Genomic DNA, 9276 nt, shown 5'->3' with positions numbered 1-9276 from the left:
GCTAAAGAATGAGGTTCACAGGGCTGCAATGCTTCCTGCCTCTGAGACAGGGAGTTTCTGCCCAGGGAAATATGTGCCTGTCCCTCTCACCATTCCCTAAGTGACATGCTGAGTTGCAGCACGTGGAGAAAGGCTCTGTATTTTGGGTACACCAACAGTACCAGCTCAAGCTCATTGTGATTGCCCTCTATCCCTCCCAGCCATCAAAGAAGCAGAGAGACAGATCCCAGAAGCAAGGTAGAGTGGCACCGTGGCATGGGATGCTGCTCATTGAAAGTGATGGGAATTTTTGAGGTCACATGGGAAATGTGGGTATCATAAGGCACACATGAGCAGAAATATTCACATCAGATGAAAATAAGAGAGGTGGTTGCCCAGCACCACACTGCACTGACCCTGCCCACTTGTCAAAAAGAAGTGGAAACAATTACGAAGAAATTCTGACCTGTGAGGGTGGTGAGAACTTGGCACAGGCTGCCCAGAGAAGCAGTGGCCGCTCCATCCTGGAAGTGTTCAAGGCCAGGTCAGGTGGGGCTTGGATCAACCTGCCGTAGTGGAAGATGTCCCTGCCCATGGCAGAGGGGTTGGATGGAGAGAGGTTCAATCTGGAGAAAGAAGAAAAAATAGTATCACTGTTAAGGATCATTAATCACTGGAGTGAGTTGTCCAAATATGTTGTGGAACCCCTGAACCTGCTTCCAAGACCTAAAGGGCCACAACCCAGAGCACAGCTGTCATCAGGCCGTCAAGGAATGTCCTTTGAAATCCCAGAATAGAAAGCAGTGCCAGTGGGAAAGGAGGCAAGGGTTTCCAAAGATGCCACAGCTTCCAAAAGCTGCAATGCCAAAACCACTTTCTGGTTTCATCAGTTCAGCATTTCTGCAGACATGTATTTAGGATAGAATAGAGTAAATTCAGTTGGAAGAGACCTACCAGGATCACCAAGTCTGCTTCAGGGCTGACCAAAAGTCAAAGCCTGTTAATGATAACATTGCCTCTTTTTAAGGCACTGACCAGCCTGGGGCATTGACCGCCCCTCCTGGAAGATGGTTCTATTGTTCCTCTTGAAGGATCATGAAGAAGATTATTCTTTTGCCAGTATCTTCTTCTTACACTTGTCCTCAGTATTTGCTACTTGTTTCTAACAAAAAAGAGAGGCCTAAAACTCTGTCATACCATGTTAAGAAGGCTTTTAATGTTTTTAATGGAACAAAATAACAATACAGAATATAATATCCATAGCATGTGCTTGGTGCAATGTAATTGCTCTGGGATACTCAATTCTTTTCATATAAAGCAGCCATACCAACCCAACCATCAGAACAACTTTAATATTTTATAGTGAAATTAAATTGCAGATTAAAACAGATGGTTCGAACATTTCATTACCAGCCGTGGTGCTTATTTGCTGACCATTGGCTGGTATATGTAAACATATAAAAAGCAAAAGAGCCCTTGGATACAAACCATACTCTCCCTCAGCTTTTCATTCATGGTTACAGCATGGTTATGAATGTTATGGATCCAGACAGGGTCTTTAAATGTGCTGAATTCAATTTACTTGTACCGATGAAAGGAAGAGGTCATGGAAAGTGCAGAATGGGTGGGAAGAGTATAGAATACTTGTTAACTGTCCTGCCAATGCATTTCAGTTCACAGCTTGGCAGGTCCAGAGCCTTCTGCAAGCTCATGGCACAGAAACCTGGCACCTTCTGCCAGGACAACTTCCACTATCCCAGCTTGCTCCAAGACCTGTCCAGCCTGGCCTTCAACACTTCCAGAGATGGGGCAGCTTCTCTGGGTAACCTGTACCAGGGCCTTACCCCCCTCACAGGGAAGCATTTCTTCCTGATATCAAATCTAAACCTACTGTCCATCACTTTGAAGCCTTTCCCCTTTGCCCTGTCACTCCAGGCCGATGTAAATAGTGTCTCTCCATCTTCCTTGTAGCTCCCTCCAGGTACTGGGAGGCCACAATTAGGTCACCCCAGAGTCTTCTCTTTTCCAGGCTGAACCATCCCAATTCTCTCAGTCTTTCCTCATAGCAGGGCTGCTCCATCCCTATAACCAACTTGGTGCCTGCTCTGGACTCACTCCAACAGGTCCCAAAGGTTGATTCTGCTCTTTGTTCCTGGGAAGCACAGACCTGTCTGTGCTGCAGGACAGGGCTGGCAGCTCATGACAGAGAGGGCAGCACCACCAGCCCATCAAAAAACCTGTCCTCACTGAATGAGTTAACTCTGCTTTCTGAGCCATTAAATAAAACCTTCACAATTACAGCAAGTATTTCCCCATGTTTCCAGTGTACCAGCTGCACTCAATGATGTTGCCCCAGGTATTTAATTTTTCAGATATTGTCAAACAAACAGAATTCTACTCTAAAAATAATTACGAACAAATCTATAAATGTATTTAGCTTTGGCAGAACTGAAGTGAATCGTTGTTTCTTAAAAGTGTAAAAGCCATGCCTTCAGATGTTTTCCATGCTGGTTACTGCTGGGTTGGTGAAAAGATAAGGATTTCAGGGAGTCAGAGCTTCATTCTGCACATCTCCATTGGCAGCACAAGGATGAACCAAGGATATTCTGCTTTACCTCCACTGCATGATGCAGTAACATTATGAAGGAATATTAGCACCTAGTGAGAACACAGCATGTGCATTACAACCTAAGGATTAGGATAGGACACGTTTCTTCTCTGCTGATGGTATGTCCAGCAACCCCAGTCAGCACCTCTGTCCCAAAGAGTCAAGTCTGAATGAACCTGGGCATCTGCTGGCCAAAGGACTGGAAAACAAGTTTGAGTTTGCACCAGTTTAGGGGGAAAAAATTAAAACTGTGGTGCTAAAAGTCTTGTGAAGCTCTTGGAGAGCTACAAAAAATGGAAAGGTTCTAGGGGTAGATATGCTCAGCAAAGCAAACAAATAGAAGTCATCATTAAATTTGCCCTCTCTCTCCCAGTTCAGTGTTGGAGCTTTTGGTGGCTTTTATGTAGTTCAGATCTGACCAGAACTTCCAGCTATGAGAGCACTATCTTAATTTCTTGACTGGTACTTCACTGGGCTTGCTGGGAGCTCTGGTTACAGCACTGCTCCTGCGCAGTCACTGACCTAGTCTGAATTACCCCAGATCTTGGGAATAATGGACATCAATCACCCAGGACAGTGCAGGGCCTCATTTCGTGCACAGGCGCTGAAACCTTGAAACAATGATGTGCGAAGACACATTCACAGGTATCCACATCTGCTTCCCAATTTAAACCTTAAACCCTGGTTCTACCAGGGCTTTAAGGAAGCGAGCATCCAACGAAGAAAGTACAGGGGAAGGCATTAGAGGCAGAGGATCACCTTTTTGTGACACTGTTCTTTCAGGATCATAGCTGCGTCTTCAGACACATAATCCTTGATCCTTGTGTGTTAGAGCTATCATGCAGAAAAGTTTGCTCAAATAATAGCATATTGTTGACAACAAACTAGAAGAGCTATTTAAAAAGAAAATACTGTACAATGCATGCTTAAAAGTGTTAGAAAAAAAAGGAATTGTATTTTAAAAATCAGTATTTATCAACAGTCCTGGCTGTAACTGAGGATTCACAGCATGGATGCTGAAAGAATGGAGACAGCATGGTAATGAAAAAAGCGTATCCATCATCAACAATACAATACTTACTGTGACCTAAGGTCAGGTTTGTACAGTTACACCAGATGTTAGATTTCAGCCGTTCTTTGAAACGAAGAAACACAATGGTTACTATTCCTGTAGTGTTGGGGATTTCATTAAACAACACGTTTATCTTTCAGCTTTAAAATGTAGAGCAAGATTAGGATATTCTAACATTTAGGTTTCAGACGGATCCAGTAAGCATAATGTAAAGTAGGGGGGTGGCTCTATAAAAGAATTACTATTTTGAATGCAACAGCCAGATCTTTCCTGTGGCAAAACTGAGAGGCAGCAAAGCAAAGGGTGAAAGAAGCAGATCCAGTATATAGCTCTAATGGTGTGGCTGTTTGTAAATGAGCCCAGGACAGGGTGCGTGTGGCCCTGGGGATGCCCTGCCCCCTGACACTGCAGAGAGCAACAGTGACTCTGAACAGGGCTTGCCCCTCTCTGTGCTTCAGCTCTTTTCCTCTTTTCTTCCTTCTCAAGCGATAACAGAGGAGTGGGGCCATCATTAGAGGAGCCTGACCTGAAAGGAGGCTGGAATTGCTTAGGGTTTCCTTTGGTCATCCCCTCTGAACTAGACTGCTCCAGCCCTGGCTGCTCCTCTGCCTCTGAGCTCAGCCCATTTCTTCAAATAGAAGATATTCCCTTGCAACAAATTCCCTTACTTGCTTTATTTAAGGTCCCTTTAGCAGTCACTGTGATTTTATACAGTTGTACATCTAATTTATTGTACATGTATGTATTTATATATAAATACAGTACATGCTACATATTTTTATATGTATATATGTACAGATATATGTACACACATATCCATAACCTTAAGAACTAACTCCCACTCTGAAATAATATTCTCAGTCATTACTATTAATCAGGAATACTAACATTCTCAGGCTGAACATAAAGACAGGCTTGCAGCTACCAAGAAGCCTTTAGATTATCCTCTCCTCTGTCTTTCTCAGCCCAGAACTTTGCATTGTTTGTAAACAGCCCCCATTTTGGACCAAGCAGGTAAGGCAGAGGAGCAAGGTCCATGTCCTGAATTATTTCATTAAAAATTAAAGCTTTGTAAAAGTGTACACATTTCATTAACTTCGCATTGCAGGCTTTGCAAATATTCTAAGGGATGCTAATCTCCTGGCTTTAATTAGATTGAAGGTCTCTTGCAAAGGCTATCATTTTAATATAAAATGAGCGATCTTTTAAGCTTTGTGAATTAGAAAACAAGAACTCCCATTTTAGATCAACAGTTACATACTGAAACAAAAGAGATTTGGATTTTTTGCAAAGTTAAGGTTTTTGCACTACCTACAGTGCAATTGCAGAAGTCAGGCAGTACATACATTCTTCACATCTGTCTGGGATATGCCCATACAATCATAGACTGGTTTTGGTTGGAAGGTTCCTTAAAAGACCATCTTATTCCAACCCCTGCCATGGGCAGGGACACCTTCTGCTATCCCAGGTTGCTCCAAGCCCCGTCCAGCCTGGCCTGGGACACTTCCAGGGATCCAGGGGCAGCCACAGCTCCTCTGGGCATCCTGTGCCAGGGCCTCCCCACCCTCCCAGGGAAGAATTTCTTCCTAATATCAAATCTAAACCTCTTCAGTTTGAAGTAATTTCCCCCTGTCTTGTCACTACCTGCTTTTTTAAATAGAGTCTCTCCATCTTTCTTGTAGCTGCCCCAACAGACAGACAGAGAGATCCCCACACCCCCCTGTCCTTGACTGCCAACACCTCTTCTACACTAATTCCACACCAAAACCTCCCCTAGATCAGGGCCATACTGTCACATTGGCCCTATCTTTCTTCCTCTAATGACTTTCTATGCAATATTAAGTTGACTCCCAGAAGAATTGCCCAGAGTGACCCAAGAGGAGCAGTTCTGGAGGGAAGAGGAGCAGGACACTGCTTGTGGGACACCACAGGGGTGGCCTGGCCATGAGTGTGGGATGACATTTCAGCCGAGCACTGAACATATCTTCCTTACCAGGGACTGCACTGAACTATTTTAAATCTGCAGTTGTCATCTGCCCCTGTTCTCCTGCTATTATCCCCTGCTAGGAGACAAATTTTTATATTTCTGACCAAGATGCAATCTTCTTTCCCTTATCAAACATAATAGAAAATGCTGTAGTTACAGAATAACAAACTCGTCTCCTGGATAAATGTCAATCTATTTTTAAGTGTGGGATCAGCTTGGGAGCTGCCTGTGACAGTGTATCACTTCATGCCAACATGGTACCTCTTCATTTCTTATTTCACTCACCTCCAGCCCCCTGCCTTTGGTACCACATTGCCTTGGGCGTCGCTCCTTTTTCCTCTTCCACCTGGTTCCTCTCTGCATGCAAAGGGCAGGATTATCCTGCCTGCTCCCACCTTAGTATCTCCAGGTTAGGTAAATGGATTCTCCTGCTTTTGTGGTGTTTCTCTTTCAGGCTTCAGTCCTGTTATTTTCAGCTACATTTATCAAGTCCAGAAATTGCTTGTACAGCTTTGCACACTTTTCTGTTGGACTTTTGGACCCATAATAGACTTCCAAACTATCTTACTCTTTTGAGGACCACGGTTTGGAGATGAACGTATTATTCATCACAGAATCATGGAATGGTTTGGGTTGGAAGGGACCTTAGAGCTCATCTCCTTCCAACCCCTGCCATGGGCAGGGACACCTTCCACTAGACCAAATAGCTCCAAGACCCATCCAGCCTGGCCTTGGACACCTCTCTGGGCAACCTGGGCCAGTGTCTCACTACCTTCACACCAAAGAATTTCTTCCTGATATCTAATCTAAACCTGCCCTTTTCCAGTTTCTATATAGGCAGAGACAGGGCAGGCTGCTTTATGGAATCTGAGTGCAGAGACAGACTTGCAAAAGCCCCTTTGCTTGTACTTGCAGGGAGCAGACATTCAAACCCATTGCTAGCACTAGATCCACTTGGAATAGCAGTTAATTAAATAATGACTTTTTCCATTTCTTTCAGTTCATCTTTCATACCAATTGGTTGTACAGACTCTTCAAAACTAAGAGGGCTAAGCTCCGAGTATAAATTTAATTAATCAATAATTATAATTTTTAAACAATCTTGATTTATTAAAAATTGACCTCCAGAAAAAGACCTGACTCCATTAATGTCTGTGCTTAGTTCTCCGCTGCTGACAGTCTTGCTGGGCAAGTTTCCTTTAAGAGCACAAAGTCCTCAATTTCATTTCTCCTGTTCCCTAATTTTGATTCAGAGCCACATCTTTGTTTAAAGGTTTATGTAGATAAACCTCAATTTTGTCAATCTCAATTTTGTATAAGAAGTAGGATCAACTTCTAATTTCCAATGTTAAATCCTACGCTCTACTTTCCACCGCAATATTCTTGAGATGACTCTTCCAGGTTAGATCCCATGCTGGGTTCAACACTTAGAATAAACTAAAGCAACAGTAACTTCATTTACTCATTAAGAACACGGGTTTGCTCTGAAACTACCCGATAGGCAGTGAGCTTTCCAAGTTCAGGTTAGGATATGCAATGATGGCATGGACAAAAACAATGACATTGTGGACTGCCCAAAATATAAATTCTCTGCTTTCCTACTGCTTAAGAACACACAATAATACAAGTAATATTTTGTGATAACCTGTATATAAAACAGATATGAAAGATCTTCCCAGGGAGTGCCCAGCTGCTTGATAATGGGATGTTGTTTTAAGCACCTAGTGAGAAATGGACACTTATTGGCCACCCTATTTCCTTCAGTACAGAATCTACTGTAAGTATTCCTGAGGCCGCTGTTACATACACTACCCAAACTTCAGCAGGGGATCAGCACAGGGGCTTGAGGCTGCTGTGCTGCCAGGATGCTGCACTTCCCCCCTGAGAGCATTGATCCATGAGTGGTGAGTTCTAGAGAGGTCTGGCTATAGGAAACCCACCTCCAACCTCACCTCTGCTGCATGCAACCAGTAAAACACAAGCATTGCATTCCCCTTCCTCGCAGAGCAGTGCCAGAAGACACGTGCTTTAGCACAGCAGAGATTTGAATGTTATTAAGAGTGTGAGAAATGGTCACACTGGAGTAAAACCAAAGTCCACATAGTGCATTAACATCTGGGGTTTGGTGCCTAGGAGAAGACAAGGTGCACAGAAAACACAGCACCCACTGCCAGCCAGCCAGGGTTAGCTCCCCTTGACAACACCTCACTCTTCACGTGTCAGACTGACCTAAAAAACCCTTTTCCTGTACATGCTCTGACAGGTGCTGTATTTGAGCAAATGTTAATAGACAGCATATTAACTCTGACGGCTTCAGATCACCGAGGTATGTGTCTGAGTTTGCATCTCCTGGATAAACATTCCTGACTCTCATCTGCTTTGATCAGTATCACTCACTCTGTGATCCCTGCTCTTCCCCAGCGTCGTGACAAATTTTTGGTTCCGTGTCAACATCAATGTCTCAGTGGCTGTAATGGTGGTTGAGATGGGCCACTTCATCTCAGTATCACATCTTGGTGGTTCAGAATTGATCTCAGCGTACTCTGAAAGTTTTATGAGCATCACATTGCCAGGGATTTTTATGATCTGGAAGGTGCAGGCACATTTCTACTACCACAGTACAGAATGGAGGCAGAGAGGGCTACAGCACACTCAGACTCTTTCCTCCTCATATTTCACTTCAAAATCTCTCTTGTTTAACCACTGGGCTGGAAAAGAGGAAGGTTTGTGACATTTCTCAGGCCAAGGTAAGACAGTAGACAAAATTCATTACAGAATCACAGAATCATCAAGGCTGGAAGAGATCTTCAAGGTCATCTAATCCAACTGTCAGCCTAGTGCTACCATAACCACTCCTATACCATATCCTAAACCCTGGTATTCTAAACAAGGAAAACTCCCAAGGAACAGGGTTGGCATTACACTTTTTACAGGATCTCAGAACCTGACATGTATTCAATGGGACTGTTGTGTGTCTTGTGTTTCTGCTACCTTTTTTCCTGTTTTCTTCTTTAAAAGTATTAGACTACGTATTTGGAAACAGGTCCATAGCTTAGGCCAATCAGCTTATTTCTATCAGATGAAGTTCTGCCTTTAAATTTCAGACAATATAAGAAAATGCCCTAAAAGAGCTCTGAACTGTACAGTCCACTGATTCTCCTCTGTCTTCAAATTCCTTTTGCCCCAAGCTATTACCTCAATCTACTTTCTTTTTTTTTGTCTTCCCCTAGTGACTGGTTTACATCTCAGGTACTCAGAACAAAGAGTATTGTTTTGATCTGTGTTTAAGGCAGCATGTTCTGGAAGTCACTTGCATCATAGTTAGCATTCTGCCTTTTTTCTTTCTTTTTTTTTTTTTTTAATAAAGACTATTCTTACCTGTCACAATACTACAGAGAGGCTTTTTTTTCTTGTATAGAGGCAACTGCAACATGCAAATATTCCAGTTCTTAGAACATGCAACCTAAAAATTAGGCTCATTTTCAAACCACATGCTCCAATTAATAAATAAAGTCTATTAGTACTGAACTATTGATCAAACAGAAGAATCAGGGATTCCAGCATCATCTCTTTCTCTGTAGGCTGCTACCTCCACCAGTCCTTATAAGCTAACATTTGAATTGGAATTAG

The sequence above is a fragment of the Corvus kubaryi genome, unplaced genomic scaffold (genome assembly GCF_017639235.1).
Source record: "Corvus kubaryi isolate FWS band 111438036 unplaced genomic scaffold, C.kubaryi_AGA036_p1.0 64922, whole genome shotgun sequence".
Classification (NCBI taxonomy): domain Eukaryota; kingdom Metazoa; phylum Chordata; class Aves; order Passeriformes; family Corvidae; genus Corvus; species Corvus kubaryi.
Note: the sequence above shows the minus strand (reverse complement) of the source record.